The following is a 16971-nucleotide window of genomic DNA, read 5'->3' as shown; positions in this document are numbered from 1 at the left end:
AGCCCTCCACACTGTTCCAACCTCTGCCTCTTACTCAGTTCCAAAGTTAGTTCCAAATTTTCATTTATCTTCGTAGCAGTGCCCCACCTCTTGGTACCAATTTTCTGTATTAGTCCATTCTTGCATTGCTATAAACTACCTGAGATTGAGTAATTTATAAAGGTAAGAGGTTTAATTAACTCAAAATTCTTCAGGCTGTACAGGAAGTATGGCTGGGGATACCTCAGGAAATTTCCACCTTCTGGCAGAAGGCAAAGGGGAAGCAGGCACACCTTACATGACCAGAGGAGGAGAAAGCAGGAGAAAGTACTACACACTTTTAGACAACCAGATCTTGTAAGAACTCACTATCATGAGAACAGGAAGTGGGAACTTCACCCTCATGATCCTCATGATCCTGGTCTCCCACCAGGCCCCTCCTCCAACATTGGGAAACACAATTCAACATGACATTTGGGCGAGGAAACAAATCCAAACCGTATCAATATGCTAGAATGACTCTTAGATAATAAATTTGACAACAATATTCCTCCTCTGTGTTGTCACTGTTCAGTATTTTCCTGGAGAACCTAGCCAATACTATATGATGAGAGAAAGTTATATGAGATATATATTGGAAAGCACAAAATAAATTATTTGAAAATAATATGATTTTCTCATGTAAAATGACCTCAAAATTAGAAAATGTACAGCGGTAATAAAATGTTCAGGATAGTTACAATTTTTTTTTTGTTTTAGTTTCCACATAGAAGTGAGATCATGCAATATTTTTCTTTCTGTGTCTTGCTTATTTCACTTAGCCTAATGTTCTTTGGGTCCGTCTGTCCTGTGGCAAAAAAACAAGATCTCCCGTTTTGTGTTTTTGTTTTGAGATGAAATCTCACTCTCACTCTGCCCCCCAAGCTGGAGTGCAGTGGCTCACTGCAACTTCAACCTCCACCTCCCCCGTTCAAGTGATTATCCTGCCTCAGCCTCCCAAGTAGCTGGGATTTACAGGCACTCACCTCCACACCCAGCTAATTTTTGCATTTTTAGTAGAGATGGGGTTTCACCATGTTGGCCAGGGTCTCGAACTCCTGACCTCAGTTGATCTGCCTGCCATGGCCTCCCTAAGTCCCTAAGTGCTAGGATTACAGGCGTGAGCCACTGTGCCTGGCCAAGATCTCCTCCTTTTTTGATGGAATCTCTGTCGCCAGGCTGGTGTGCAGTGGCACAATTTCGGTTCACTGCAACCTCCACCTCCTGGGTTTAAGAGATTCTCTCTGCCTTAGCCTCCTGAATAGATGGGACTACAGGTGCATGCCCCCAAGCCAAACTAATTTTTGTATTTTTAGTAGTGGCAGGCTTTCACCATGTTGGCCAGGATGGTCTCAATCTCTTGACCTTGTGATCCTCCTGCCTTGGTCTCCCAAAGTGCTGGGATTACAGGCGTGAGCCACTGTGCCTGGCCCAAGATCTCCTTTTTAAAGGCCAAGTAATATTCCATTGTGTATATCTATAGAGAGAGAATAAAACAGTGGTTACCAGGTTTGGGGTGGAAAGAGGAAATGGGGAGATGAAGGCCAGAGTCTATAAAGTAGCAAATTTGTGGGATAAACAAGTTGAACGATCTAATAAAAAACATGAGGATTATAGTTAATAATGTGTTGTATTTAGAATGTTTACTAAGTGAGTAGATTATAACTTCTTTTGGCCAGAGGGAGGGGGAATGATTATATGTGAGATGATGGATATGTTAATTTGTTTCACTATGGTTTCATTATGGTAACCATTTACATATGTATCTTACAGCATTATGTCTATACCTTAAAACATACAATAAAATTATTTTTTTAAAAGTTCCAAAATCCATATAGTTTTCTTAGAAGTAAACCACACAAGAAAGTATAAGCTTTTTTTTAAATAGGAAGTTTAAAGTTGTATATAAGTACATAAAAGCATGAGGAAAGGAAATCACATGTGATGAAAATGCTAGTTCTCCCTAAGTTACTTTGTACATTAAAAGTAATTTCAGTCACACTCGCATGTTCACTGGAGCACCATACATAATAGCAAAGTCGTGGAATCAAGTTGTCCGTGAGTAGATAAAGATAAGGTGGTATGTATATACCATGGAATACTACTGAGCCACAAAAGAGAATAGAATTGTCCCTTTTGCAGCAACATGGATGAAACTGGTAGCTATGATCCTAAGTGAAATAACTCAGACAATCAAATACTGTATTTCCTTTAAGTGGTAACTAAACAATGGGTACACATGGACATACAGAATTGAATACTCAACATTGGAGACTCCAAAAGATGGGAGGGTGGGAAGCGGATAAGAGATGAAAAATTACCTGTTAGGCACCATGTAGACTATTTGTGTGATGGGTACACTAAAAGCCCAGACTTCATCACAACACAATATATCCATGTAACAAAATTGCACTTGTACCCCTTAACTCTAAGGTTCTTGAAGTTACTCCAGTCAAGATCTAGATGGTCCCTGACTTAAGATGATTTGACTAATGATTTTTCAACTTGATGATGGTGTGAAAGCAGTGTGCATTTAGTAGAAACCGTACTTTGAGTAACCATTTAATCATGCCGTTTTTCACTGTCACTACTGTGCTCAGTGCATTACATGAGATATTCAGTACTTTAGTTTTTATAGAATAGGCTTTGTGTTAGATGGTTTTGCCAAATTATAGGGTAATGTAAGTTTCTGAGCATGTTTAAGGAAGGCTAGGCTAAGCTATAATATTTGACAGGTTCAGTGTATTAAATGCAATTTTGACTCACTATATTTTCAAGGGACAATGGATTTATTGGAATGTAACCCTGTCATAAATCGAGGAGCATCTGTATACTCAAACACTCACATGCCCACAAACACATGGATGTATGTGACTCTGTATCTGTATTATTTTAGAGGATATAACAGAACCCTAGCAATAAATAGAATTTACCTCAGATGGTAAAATGAAGATAATTGTATTTTAAAAGTTACAGAGGTATATATTAACAAATAGGTGACAAGAAATAATCTAGAGAGGAGTAATAGTAGGAAGTAGTTACTATCCCCAGGGCTGAAAGGAAAGGGGAAACAGAGTCCAGTGAAAGCTGCACTAATGGAGGGAATGTAGTTGTTGGTAGGACTCAGATACTACATTATGTAGCTCTGAAGCAGGGAAATAATAGAGAAATTTCCCCAGCTTTCTCTTTCCCTTCTCATTAAATCTCCAGCTGGTACTTCCTACTGGCTTAATGCGACTGGAATCTAGCCAGGAAATGATCACAGGAGGTGCAGTGTGAAAGGGTCAGTCACTTAGAGAATAAGCAGAGAAGAAAAGGTGGAAATGAATGAAGGTGAGCACACTGAACATAAATCACATGAATGGGAAGAGAGGTTCAGTTTTCTAGATAATTCTAAAATTTGTTTAAATGTAGTTGCATGAGTACAGTCAAGAAATTAATTTTTAAATAGGTGGTTTGCTCTAGTAGATTTTATAACATAGTTAACATAGTATGACATAGAGAAATAGTTTAATGGTGTGGAATAGATATTTTGACAACATTCCTTTTTATTTAGGTAAATTTAGTACAGAATTAGGGTGACATTTCATGTCTCTAGAGACAGAATAGGTTAGCTAATAAAGCCTTCAACTGTGGAAACCCAAGGCACAGCAAATACTAAGATAACGTTCAGATAATGATTTAATGTGAATAAACATTTTAAATACTTTATTAAAATGTAGAAGAATATTGCAATAATATTAAGGTGATATCAAACCTAGAGGTTGTAAAATACCGACAAATTTACCAACACAAACTTAAAATATTTTTCATGGTGAAAGACACCATTAAACAGTAATAAAACCTATGATGGACTGCAGAATGATACTACTAATAAAAAATTAATAACCTCAGTATGATAACACTCCTACAATAAATATACAAAATACATTTTTGAAGTGGCTACATATTATGGTCAGGACATTCACTTGGGAAAATGAGAAATAGCCCATCAAAATAAAATTAAGCTTAACTAATGCACAGTAAAAAATATCCTCTTATTATGAGGGTTCATGTAAATAGGCCCTGTGTTTCTTTTAGTGGAAACACAACTTGTAATATTTCAATCAGACAATTTGACATTATCTTTCAAAGTATGGAATTTTACATATATTTGATCCTGAGGTTTCACATTTAAGTATTACATATATAGTAATACCCATATCTATGACACATGTGTAAAGATGTTCATTGCAGTGTTGGATACAGTAGCTCCAGTATTTTTCATGGTATGGAGTGTGAGGCAGATATATCTCTACCATTGGATTATAGGCACCATAAAATCAGGGTCCAGGTTTGTCTGTGTTTGTTTTTATTTTTGCTCACTATTATAACTGCAGTTCTGGCATAATTCTTGACTTATGGCAGGTGTCCAACAAATAGTTACAGAATAAATAAATGGATAAATGAATGTGTGCATTACTGAAATTAATTTTGAAGTTCAAATTGTATGTATACATGTGTATACACATTTTAAACTCGAAATTTGCTGAAAACGTACTTTTTACCAGGCGTTGCTCTAAATGCCTTACTTGAATTTGTCTTCTTTGAAAAGCCTTTGCCCCATCTTACCAATGAGGATATGAAAAAATGAAGAAATTAAGTTTCTCATCCAAATTTATAAAACCAGTGAGTGGTAGAGCTAAATTTTGAATCTTTACTAATTGAGCACATCTTATGAAAGTATATAAGAAAGTAGATGCATAGACAGTGTATATGTTGTTTAAACTCATTCGATAGGCGGATGAGTGTAATAAATGGATGGCTAACAGAATGGCTGAATGGATAGATGCTGACATAGCATCTGGTGACAAGTATTAGTTCTAGTTAATGGGACTGTGGTGTTGTGGAGACATGGGGTACTTGCACTGGTAAATTTCTATGCATCTGTACTATTTTAATTTTCTACTACAATAAGTATATATGGCTTTTGTAATAAAATGTTCAAAAGTGAGAGATTAAATCCAGACTTAGAAAATTAAAACATCAAAGACAACTAACGGATGAACTCTTGGGGCCAAAACCATCAATGTGATGTGTTTTCTCTGAGGGAAAGGTTTCCTAATCAAGGGGCACGTTCCCATTAAGATAAGACTGGAAATGACCCATCTGGTCAATCCAAGATCAGAGCCCATATAGGGACAGGAGCTATGATAATGAGTCTGGCTTCGTAGGATTTAGTAATTGTGATAGTTATACCAAGCCCCGGGGTTTCCAGTCGTTAGGAAAGACAGGCCCCTGCTAGTAGAGCTCTACCTGAGGGAGAGGTATTTGAGAGAAGCTGAAATTTCAGAGTCAAGAAGAAGTGGAAGCTATGTCTAGAAACTGGGTTATGTAGTATTTAGCATGTCAGTTTTAACCCTCATCCAGCCACTGAGAAAAGGAAAGAAGAAATTTTAAAATTGCAAATAGATAAAAAGAACATTCAGTAATTAAAATATAAGTAAGATTCTATGCAAAGTCTTTCCTTTTCTCTGTTTAGTCTTTGATGTTACCAGTATCTAGTCAAAGGGAGCTGCTTTCTAAGTATGTAATGTTTGCATGCATACTATAGTTACATATTAGTGATCATATTGTTTATGTGTGTGCACCATCCTAGGTTTTTATTTCTGTACTGAATCCCTTTCTCATATATCTGAGCTTAAAAAGCATTTTTTACAGTTATAAGTATTTAGTAGAATCCTACCCACCACTGACTCATAGTTTTAGTGAGATGACAAGGAATTCACACACTTGAATCTTTCAAACCTCCAGGTATGCAGACACTTAGCACAAAATTTTTGGAAGCTATGCTTCCAAAGTTCCAAGGAGTCTGCTTTTCCTATCCTGAGTCTGAGAGCACTTGCATACATTTTTTTTTTCTGTAGGTGTCAGTCAATATTATTTTTGAAAATATATTTTTGTAAAGCACGGTGTGATTTTTGTAGTGTATATGCAAAAGTTTAGAACAATGAATAAAACATTCGTTGTCCTGTGTCTTGAGTATTAGCTTGAGTATTTTCAATCTGAATTTAAAATGTACCAACTTTGTCGTCATCACTCATAGGCTTCTTGATTAACCTGCTAATGCTCTCTAATTTAGAAATTAATGCTTCTTTCCCTATCACTTAAAAAATAATCTGATACAGTTTCTAAAGCATGAGATGTTCTTCAAATCAAGTCTTATTTTTGGGAATGTGATCAATAAGAAAAACTTTTTGCAATACAATAGGAAGCTGAGGTACATTATGCTTAACCTTATCCAAGGTCACAAAATGAAAGAACTGGGATGCAAACCAAGGAGTCTATTTTTTTTCCACTTTAATCAGACTGTCACTTATTGGTTGTATGACCTTGGGCTGTATTCTTAACTCACAAGAGAGTGGTGAAGTTTAAATGGAAAAAAACATAATAAAAGTTCTTGTATATAATTGATGCTTGATGAAAACTAATTCTATACCAAACTGAATCTCCTTTGCATAATTTTGTAGGGAGAAAAATACAGTCTGCTCCTGTTCCTTGCTACGTGCTTTCTGTCCCTTCAACCAGTACTCAGTTTTCAACATGTGTCTTACTCTACATTCAGGGGGTGTAGACCATGAAAATGAACCTTTATTCCCAAAAGCTTATCTCTTCATTCATTTACTGATTTAACAAACATTGAGTACCTACTACTTCTCAGTCATTGGTAAAACAATCTAAAGGAAGTTCCTGCCCTTGTGATTTTTATATTCTTATAGTAATATAAATAATAAACATAATAATGACAGTTTGTGACAAGCAATGTAAAGGAAATCAATGTAAAATAAAGGGAAAGGGGTTGGGCTTCTTAAAATGGGATAGCAAATGCATCTCTGAAGAGGCACTATATGAGTTAAGACCTAATGGGTGAGAATGAATCAAAAATGCAAAACGAGAAAGTATTTTAGGTAAAAGAGCAGCAAGTGTGAAGATCAAGAGGTGTAAAATGGCCTTTGGTATTTGAGATGCAAAAACAAAACAAGACCAATATGTGAAAGAGAAAGAGGGATGACATTAGAGTGCTTTTAGCAAAGTGTGAAGGATTGGGTCATGATGTACTTTATAGGGCATGGAAGGTGGTATCTTTTAACACATACATCAAATTCTATTTAATATTCAAAAAATATAGTATACACATTTTAATGAAAATCAATCTCAGCTGTGTCTTACGCATTCTTAACATCGTTGATTACCTTCTCTTTTATAAAAGTTATCCCTTATCATCATCAGATTTGTGTTATATGCTTTTTGATGCTTATTCTCTTTTTGACTTGTACTTTCTCCATCATTGCTTCACATGTGATTATCTTCTGCAAATTTCTAAATTGCATTTTTTTCACATTGGAAGCTGTTTGTCATCCATACATATTATTGTATTTGTAGTTGGGAGGTCCTAATTACAATGGTGGAAGCCAGAAACTCCAAACTCAAATGAAATTTCATAAGTACTGTCAAAAGCAAAATGTATCTCTGTAATTTGGAAATGCGTTAAAGTTTGCTACTTCTTTATTGTGTGTGTTTCATCACCATGCGTCCATTAGCACTTAAAAGATACACAAATGCATGATGTTTGGCCACTGGTTTCAGTTTTCACTTAGAATACTACTGAAAACTTTGGATTAGTTGAAGAAAACTTAATTTGCCATCAATTGTCTTGTCAATTGTTGAAGTTTGTGTGTGATGGTGTTTCGCTAAACACTGAATCCCTTATTCTGATGTTGCATATGACATATGGTGCCACCATGACACCATCCCACATAAATGATTTGTGCTGAGAGAGTCACATCAGTGTTGTATGCCATCTGGTTTGTCCAGTGGTCCACTGGTTTCTTCCTTAGGAATTAGGAAATGGAGTCTTTCTAATTATAAAAAGTGATTAATTCCCTGGTGAACTGGTGTCATGTCTGACACATGGTAGGTATTCCACAAATATTTGATGAAGGCATGAATGCAAGCAAACCCGTAAATTATGATTATGTGCCAATTGGAAACAAATCATGACAAATAATAGATCATAGATATTGAGCATTTACTTTGCATTCCTTTTCTCTTTTAGCATCATCCCTAATTATTTGCAAGATACTAATATGACTTATTTTATAGATAAAAACTGGGACAAAGGGAAATTAGTGGATTTTATCACAATCCCTTACCTATTAGTGGTAGGGTCATGATTTGATCAAGGTATTTTTGCCTCAACAGGCTAAGCTCTTTTATATGTAGTGGGTCCATTTTTATCATATTTGTTTCAAAAAAAAAAACACCTGATCATTTTGTACAGTGTCTGCGTTAAGCTAGTCATCGCTGAGTAATTTGCTCCAAGACTGCCCTTACATCATCAGGCATATTTTCAAATCCCAAAACATGCCAGAAAGAATAATAACCAATTAAATTTGTGTCACATGAAATAAACATCTTTATTCCGGCCTCACTGTGTATCAAGTATAATTTCTAACACTAAACAATTAAGGTTTACAAACAGACTATGTAAGCGAGGAAGATAAGGGGTGGAGCTACTTCTGAAACTGACTATACTTTTTCTAGCCACAGAGGAAAGAAAAAGTCAATTTGGTTAGGTGAAAAGCAAAGCATGAAAACCGCAGGTGACAATCAGGGAAACAGAGTTAAATGTCATTGAGTCAAAATACTTTCATCTCAAATGCAAACTCTAATACTTCTTCCTACAACAGGCATGTCGAGAGAATTGTAAGAAAGTACAAATGTTTTTCTATCTGTAGTCTCCCATGCTGACGGAGTAGCTTCCATTTGTTAGGTCAAGTTAGTATCTTCTCTCCTGGTTTTAGAAGATACATACCAAAAATTGGTTCTAATGATTTATTTATTTATTTATTTATTTTATTTTATTTATTTTTTGAGACGGAGTCTCGCTCAGTCCCCCAGGCTGCAGTGCAGTGGCCGGATCTCAGCTCACTGCAAGCTCCGCCTCCCGGGTTCACGCCATTCTCCTGCCTCAGCCTCCAGAGTAGCTGGGACTACAGGCGCCCACCACCTCGCCCGGCTAGTTTTTTGTATTTTTTAGTAGAGACGGGGTTTCACCGTGTTAGCCAGGATGGTCTCGATCTCCTGACCTTGTGATCCGCCCATCTCGGCCTCCCAAAGTGCTGGGATTACAGGCTTGAGCCACCGTGCCCGGCCCTGTTCTAAGGATTTAAATAGTCGAGGATGTATTTTTTAAGTAAAATATATTTCAACATATATAAACTTAGGACAGTTTTAACAAAACACACAACTGTGAAAATTTCCTGCATTTGGAAATTGAAAATTTAAAGATAGAACTTTTCCTGTTGATTAGGGGCATACGGCAGAAATTTGATATTTGAAAACTTTTTCAACTGAAAGATGTCTTATTTAAAATTTCTAAAGTCAGGATTGGTTATGGATTTTCATTTAACTGACTTTTCCCCACCAGCTTCTGTGCATTTGTTCTGAGGCACTCTCAGGATATTTGGTATTAACACTGCAGAGCTTCCATTCTGATTTAATTCCCAAAAACTATCTTGGCAAAGAGGGCTTTTACAGAAGGCAATTCAATGAAGCAGGGATACAGTGGCAAATGGGAAACTGAGAATTTTGAAATTATTTATTCATAACTTCCTTTCCCATTAGAGTCATATTTTTCATGAGAACGTATATCTGGGCTCATTTATTTACCATTGTATTATTAAAGTCTAAAATACAGCCGGGTACAAAGTAGTAACTCAATAAATGTTTATGGAGTATTTTATTCTCCCCACCTCTGAGACGGAGTCTTGCTCTGTTGCCCAGGCTGGAGTGCAGTGGCGTGATCGCGGTTCACCATCTTTGAACCAGGAGTGTCTCCTGCCTCAGCCTCCCGAGTAGCTGGGATTACAGGCATGCACCACCATACCCAGCTGATTTTTGTGTTTTTAATAGAGATGGGGTTTCACCATCTTGGCCAGGCTGATCTCTGAACTCCTGACCTCAGGTGATCCGCCCACCTCAGCCTCCGAAAGTGCTGGGATTACAGGCGTGAGCCACTGTGCCCAGCTGTAGTTTTTACAATCACTATCATTACTTCCAGGTACCATTACTTACTGGATTGGCTACATGATAAGTTCTGTTTGTATTGGTAGGTTTAGGATTTATTGCTTAACAGAAAGCTCAAATAGTTTTCAGTGCATCAGTCTTCTGAAAGCATCTGATTTTCCTTTTTTCCCTGTTATACTCTAGGTAAGTATTATGCATTTTGAGTCACTGTTTTGTTTTTTCTTTCTTTTTTTAATTTTTTATATATATTTTTTTGAGATGGAGTCTCCCTGTCTCGCCCAGGGTGGAGTGCAGTGGCCCGATCTCAACTCGCTGCAACCTCCTCCTCCTGGGTTCAAGCGATTCTCTCCCGAATAGCTGGGATTAGCTGGGATTACAGGCATGTGTCACCATGCCAGGCTAACTTTTATATTTTTAGTAGAGAGGGCGTTTCACCCTGTTGGCTAGGCTGGTGTAGAATTCCTGACCTCAGGAGATCCACTTGCCTCGACCTCCCAAATTGCTGGGATTACAGGCACGAGCCAAAGCGCCCAGCCTGAGCCAAGATGGTGATAGTTTTCTGCTAGTTAACACCATAAGCATGTTGAAAAGCATAATTGAATGTTCAAAAGATAAAATTGTTTTGTGTTTCTCATGGATAAACATAGGCCATTACTTTTTATCATTATTAATTTTATGAAATTAAATCATCTTCATCAATGCAAATTATTTTCATTATGATATTTTACAGTCTTTTAATGAGAAGCATTGTTACTAAATGATAAAAGCAACTGCTTGTATCAGTGAATGAAGTGCTAAAAATGGATTAGTTAAGGAGTACTTAATTTGGCTAAGGCAGAGTGTTACAAAATTTTGCAGTGTTAAAAAATTTAACATGGGAGGAGTTGTGCAACTTTTAATTAAAATGTATATCCATTGTATATAGTGACTTGTAAGAAGAAAATTATGTACAATACAGTGCTGAATGCAAAATACAAAATACTGAAAATAACAGTATCATGCCTTAATGAATTAGTCCATTGCTACGATACGGTCTACAACTTATAAGCTCCAGCATTTAGGTATCATGACATAAATCTCTTCGTTTGCAAACCTCAAAAAATAATCCACTTTACTTCCAGCACTATGTCCTTTAGAATATCACATCCATGAATTAGGTTATTGTTTACAACCATAGGTTTTGCTTGTGCCAACATATATGCCATTCTATTTTCATATTTTGAGCATTCTGACTATGCCTAGTTTATGACCATAAATGTCGTCTTTCCAGTTTCTCCATTCCTTTTCTTCTCAGTGAATGTATTTATTTGTTTCTGTTTCCTAATACAAACTCTGTGGGGAGGTTCATGCTCATCATGATTTCTAAATGACATCCTCACACATTTTTTGTTGTTTAATAAAACTCCTAAAACACCGACCAACTAAAGCTTTGTGAGTGCACATTTATTCCTGCTATCTTTGAAATCTTGCTTGCTTTCAATTACACACGCTGTGCATTATGATTGAGTATTTCAATTCCTGCCTGTCCCTTGGCAGAAACTTGGCCTGAAATTCAGACAGTGGAGCCTCTTCTTTAGATTTCCCAGCAGTGTTTCAAGGTTACACCCGGCAACTGGCTAATCGGACTTTCCTGAGACTGACTGCCCGAGATTAGTTTTGTTGAAGGCGCTGCTTTCATCAAACTTACTCACATTGACTTTTTTGGGGTGAGGGCAAGTTGAAAGCAAACTTTGTGCAACTTTGCTTTTATTGTTTAGTTTTTTATCTTTGCAGATACTTTTATTTTAACATAGAATATATTTATTACAAAATTAGTATGTGTTGAATAAAGAGTTTGGAAAATATAGATAGAATAAAATTTTAAAAGGGAATTATTTTCAATCCCTCAAGCACATCCACTTTACTGATACCTTGAAGTATTTTTTCCCAGGTGTTTTCCTAAAATTGTTCTACATAAACTATAAATCCTGCTCTTTTGATGTTACACTGTAAGGTATTGACTTTAACATATTGTCAAATAGCCTTCTAAAGGAACATTTTGACTGGCTCTGTAATATTCTTACACAGTTATATATTCAATTATTCTCTAAGTCCCTACCTATTAAGCTTATTTGGATTGATCTTTTTCCTCTTTTGTATGATAAATATTTCTTTTTGTGTTATAAATACTGTTTAAAATTTATATCACATTTACATATATCTTTATTTAAATTTCTGATAATTTCCTTGTGGCAGGACCCTAAAGGAAAATTAATGGGTCATAGTATATGATTTTTTTAAGGTTTTGATAGACACTCCCAAAATATTTTTCATAAGGTTAGAAACAACTGATACTCTTCAAGCTAAGTAGGTGTTTGGCCAAATCATTGAAGCCTCTGCAGCATAGATTATCATTCTTTTGTAATTCTTTGCAAATTTTTTAGTCAAGGGAACGTAGTTAAAACCCCACATCTCTAATTTGCATTTCAATGGTTCATTTTTATGTATATTTAGTCTTGTTATACATCACTTATTAGAAATATAAATCACTACCACTAAATAGAGATCATGTTTGGTAATTGAACCACATTACTTACAAGGTAACTATTTGAATAATGACTTTCAGATACTTGGTCTTCAAATACACTGAGATAGAATGTGAGAGAATGAGGTTAAAGGTACCATGGCTAGTGCAATGACTGGGTTCTCATCCGATTTTGACTAGTTTTTGAACTTGCCTTCTAGCCACCATGAGGTTCAACTTCTTTATTTGAAAAATGACCAAATTTCACTAAATGATTTATTTGTTCCATAGTAGCTTCAAATATGAAACACTCATCAGAAACGGTGTTATTGTTCAGAAAGTAAAATCTCTAGCAGTGTTATGAGTTCTCACCATTTCCATTCTGAGATGGCTTCAAAGATTGGATAAGCAATTATTAAAATCCAGTGTCAATGAACATTTTGTGTAGTACAGTCTTAGTGCAAAATTACTTTCATATAATTGTAAAGTTCTTATTTTGGGGATTCAGCCACTTCTCTCATTTCATACAATCTTAATGTCTTGTAATAAGTATAAATTACATTCCATCATTTTCATACTCCTCAAATTCTTCATAGTACTCATTATCATGCCATTGCTGTTAGTCACTGTCTTACATAATTCTTATCAATTTCTATGACTTTAACTGTTCTCTGTATTCAGTTTCTTAACAAATTCTTAGGTGATTGCAGAGTGCCAGGAATTGGCCTTAGTGCAGTCATCATAAATGAGGATTATCCCCAAGTCATAAAATTCATTTTGATTTCCCATAAAAAGTAATGTTTATAATTACGGGGTGACTCATCTGCTGTATACTCATAATCTAACATAGTCTAAGCATATTGTATAGCACATAACAATCACTTAGCAAATATGGATTAAGTGATCATTGCTTTTTCCTTCTAAGTAAAGTCTTCTGACTTCCTGTTAATAGTATACAAATGGTCTCCTACAACTAGGTTTGTTTTTGTGTTAATAATAGAAACAGCAAAAATATGACAAAAATGACAAAAAATAATGCAATACAGCAATAATATTAAGGTTTAACAAACTTTACAGGTTTTCTAAACATTGGATTTGAGCTTCATAACATCTTACTTAGAGGGAACTCTGCTGGTCAACCACAGTCTCGGAAAGCAGCATATTCTTAGGTTTTGGAGAGAATCAGAGGGCCAGCAAGCTAAGAAAATTTCAAATTGGGAATAGGATGATGATAGCTTTAGAAGCATGGTATTTCAGGTGAGACGATATTTAATTAGTTTGAATTCAGAATTATGTTCATTGAAGTGAATCCACTCTGGCAAACTTTCAGAAGGGAGCATTTGCTGCTGGTTGGCTGGGGGAAACATGATAACAATCATGGAGGCAACTAATTGTTAAATGAATAAATAGGGTTGATTGAAACTTGTTGGTGTCTACTTGTTACCATGACTGCAGAACAATCAGCTTCCTCCTTCATCCTCTACCTTCTTTGTTTTATTCTTAGTTTATTAATCTTTATATCCTCAGGCTGTAGCACATAACTTTGTATATAGGCATTTCCAAAAACTGTGGAGTAAATGATTTGAAAACTGAATGAAGTCATTTTGGATCTCTCTTAGAATTTTTGTCATACGTTGCCTTGTTTTCATTTCCCCCATACGCAGTTCTACCTTAGTTCTTGAGCACTTTTTATCTGGATTATGGTCCTAATCTCTTATTTCTCTCAAGTTTTTCTCCAGCAATCCATTCTGTACTTAAAGAATTTACTTGAATAAAATTTTGATGATGTCACCCTCTTGTCGAAAAGTGTTTACTCTCCAACCTATTGAATGAAGGCCGAGTTTTCTGGTTTGTTGTTGATATTCCCTCAGTTTTCTACGTACCATCTACCAGTTGCATCTTAGTTTTCACTACTGTCCTCTCTGGTTAAGATACACAAAGCCACTGTTCCCAAGACATGGCTAATGTGTCCCTACCTCTGCGTCTTTACCTGAGATACTCCCACTGCCCGGAATACTCTTGCCCATTCCCTCATTTCCGGCTATTGAAATCCTATGCATAATTAATTCAGTTTCCTATTCAAAGAGAATTGCTTGATCCTCCAATAGTATATGATTTTTAAAATCTGAACATGTTAAAGAACTGGTTGTGCCAATTAGAGGAACACATTTTAAATTCTGTTCAGCAATGCAATTACTTTGTACTTTTATTATTTATTTTCTTATTCCAAATTGGAAGCAGAATTCATGAATTTTCTCTTTTAAATCTCCTGGATAATCCATTAAAATATTTTGAATATAATAGATTTCTTGAAAATGTATGTTGACGAAATTGAAAATAGTTTAGACCTAAATTCCTTTCTTAAAAAAATACTGATTTCTACCTCCTGGCAGTTTTGAATTCCACATAATCTCAGAAGTGTGATAGTAATAGTTTGGGGCAAAATGTCAATAGTTTGGTTAAATAAGTACATATTTTTTGTAATGACTGACAAGAATATTTGCATTCAGTCCACATGTTTTATGTAAATAAAATTTGTTACAATGTTTGACATTTCTTGGGGCAATAAAAATGCTTGGCCAATTTTGCACCATTTTTTACTTTTTATCATGGCATATATTTGAGGCCAAACATACATGCATATACCTATAACACAGCAGTGAATAGGCACAGGGTCAACCCTTTTTAATTTGTTTTCTCACATCATGGTTTTATTTAATATACTAAAAATGAAAGAGCTCTAAGTTATGTTAATCACAGGTAAAGCTGACTAGTTACTAGTGAGAAGGAAGAAAGTTTTCTAGAATTTCAAGATATGGTGAAGTATAGTATTCACCATATAAGAAACAATTGGTCAAATATTTTGAAAAACAATTACCGAATGAATTGGAGATTTGTAGGCTTCAGGATTCCAAAGCTAAGCTAGTAAGATTATTAAGGAAGGCAGTATTCATGCACAAAATATTATTTACTTCTTCTTTAAAAAGTACTTGTAAAAATTACTTTGACCATTTGTTGGCTAATTAAAGTATAACAAGTTGAGCATATGTGTTGTATAACTTTGTACCTCTCAGCCTTGTGCATTGAAATGTCCAATAAATATCATTTGAATAAATGAATAAAACAATAAAATGGGAGATGATGTAACAGTCTGCTTGTAAGTAATGTTTTTGGCCCTTATTCATAACGTAGCAGGCTAGCAGTTTCAGCATCGCTTGGGAGATTATTGGAAATGCAGAGCTACAGGCTTTACCGCTGATCTGTTGAATCGGATTCTGTAGTTTTAAAAGATCCCCAGGTGATTCATATGTACATTAAAAATTGAGAAGCACTGTATTATTCTATGGATAGAAGTGGACCAAGGAACATTAATTTTTCCCTCTCCTGTAACTTTTTAAAAATAGTTGTTCTGATTAATCATGGTTCTGATACTTGTAAAAGAATTGATGAAGTCACTTGTTCAACCTCCCTTTGTGCTAATGGACTTGAGACTTTACTCTTGGCTTTTTCACTTATAATCAGAACAAGTGATCAGAATATACAAATTGAATACAGATCTCTTACTAGTAGTTAAGATAAATGTATGGCAAGGAAAATGCATTGCCACATTGCCTTGACCTCCTGCCAGGATTTATGTTTATCTTTTATCTTTGATTTTTATATTGATTAATTATTAAACTAAAATTGCATACATTTATCATGTATAACATGTTTTGAAATATGTATACATTCTGGAATGGCTAAATTGAACTAATTAATACATGCATTACTTCATATGCTTATCATGTTTCATGGTGAGTACACTTTATTCTCACAGCAATTTTTAGGAATACAATACATTATTATTAGGTTGTACAATAGATCTCTTGAACTTATTTTTCCTATCTAACTGAAATGTGACTTTGACCAACATCTTCCCAATCCCTACCCCACAGCCCCTCGTAAACACCATTCTACTGTCTACTTTTATGAATTCAACTTTTTAGATTCCATGTGTAAGTGAGATCATGTGGTACTTGTCTTTCTGTGCCTGGCTTATTTCACTTAATAGCCTCCAGATTTACAAATGTTGCCTCAATGACAAAATTTCCTTCTTTTTAAAGGATGAAAAAGGATGACAATGAAATGCTATCTAAATAGCATTTCATTGTCAGAACTTACGTTTTAACACTTTCTAGTATTAATGACACACTTCACATAAAGGATTACTTTACATCTTGGTTCACTGGAATGAGTGCAGTAACTAAATTGTAATGCCAAGTAGCAAATGAATCTTTTGAAGGAGCTGCCACTTTATATGTGTTATTACAAATTATTACTGACTTTAAATGCTGGGTTTCATTCACCCTCTGGATGTAGCAAAGGACGTGAAGTCAGATCAA

At 35.3% G+C, this 16971-nt stretch overlaps 1 protein-coding gene across 1 annotated transcript in view; it reads left to right on the top strand.

The window, feature by feature from the left end:
• The window catches only part of DMD (dystrophin), a 2044437-nt gene that overhangs the window by 491379 nt on the left and 1536087 nt on the right, over positions 1 to 16971 (top strand). The gene's annotated exons all lie outside the window — the stretch shown is intronic.

This window comes from Theropithecus gelada, chromosome X (genome assembly GCF_003255815.1).
Source record: "Theropithecus gelada isolate Dixy chromosome X, Tgel_1.0, whole genome shotgun sequence".
NCBI lineage: Eukaryota > Metazoa > Chordata > Mammalia > Primates > Cercopithecidae > Theropithecus > Theropithecus gelada.
The sequence above is the reverse complement of the archived record's forward strand: the minus strand, read 5'-3'. Positions and strand labels throughout refer to the sequence as shown.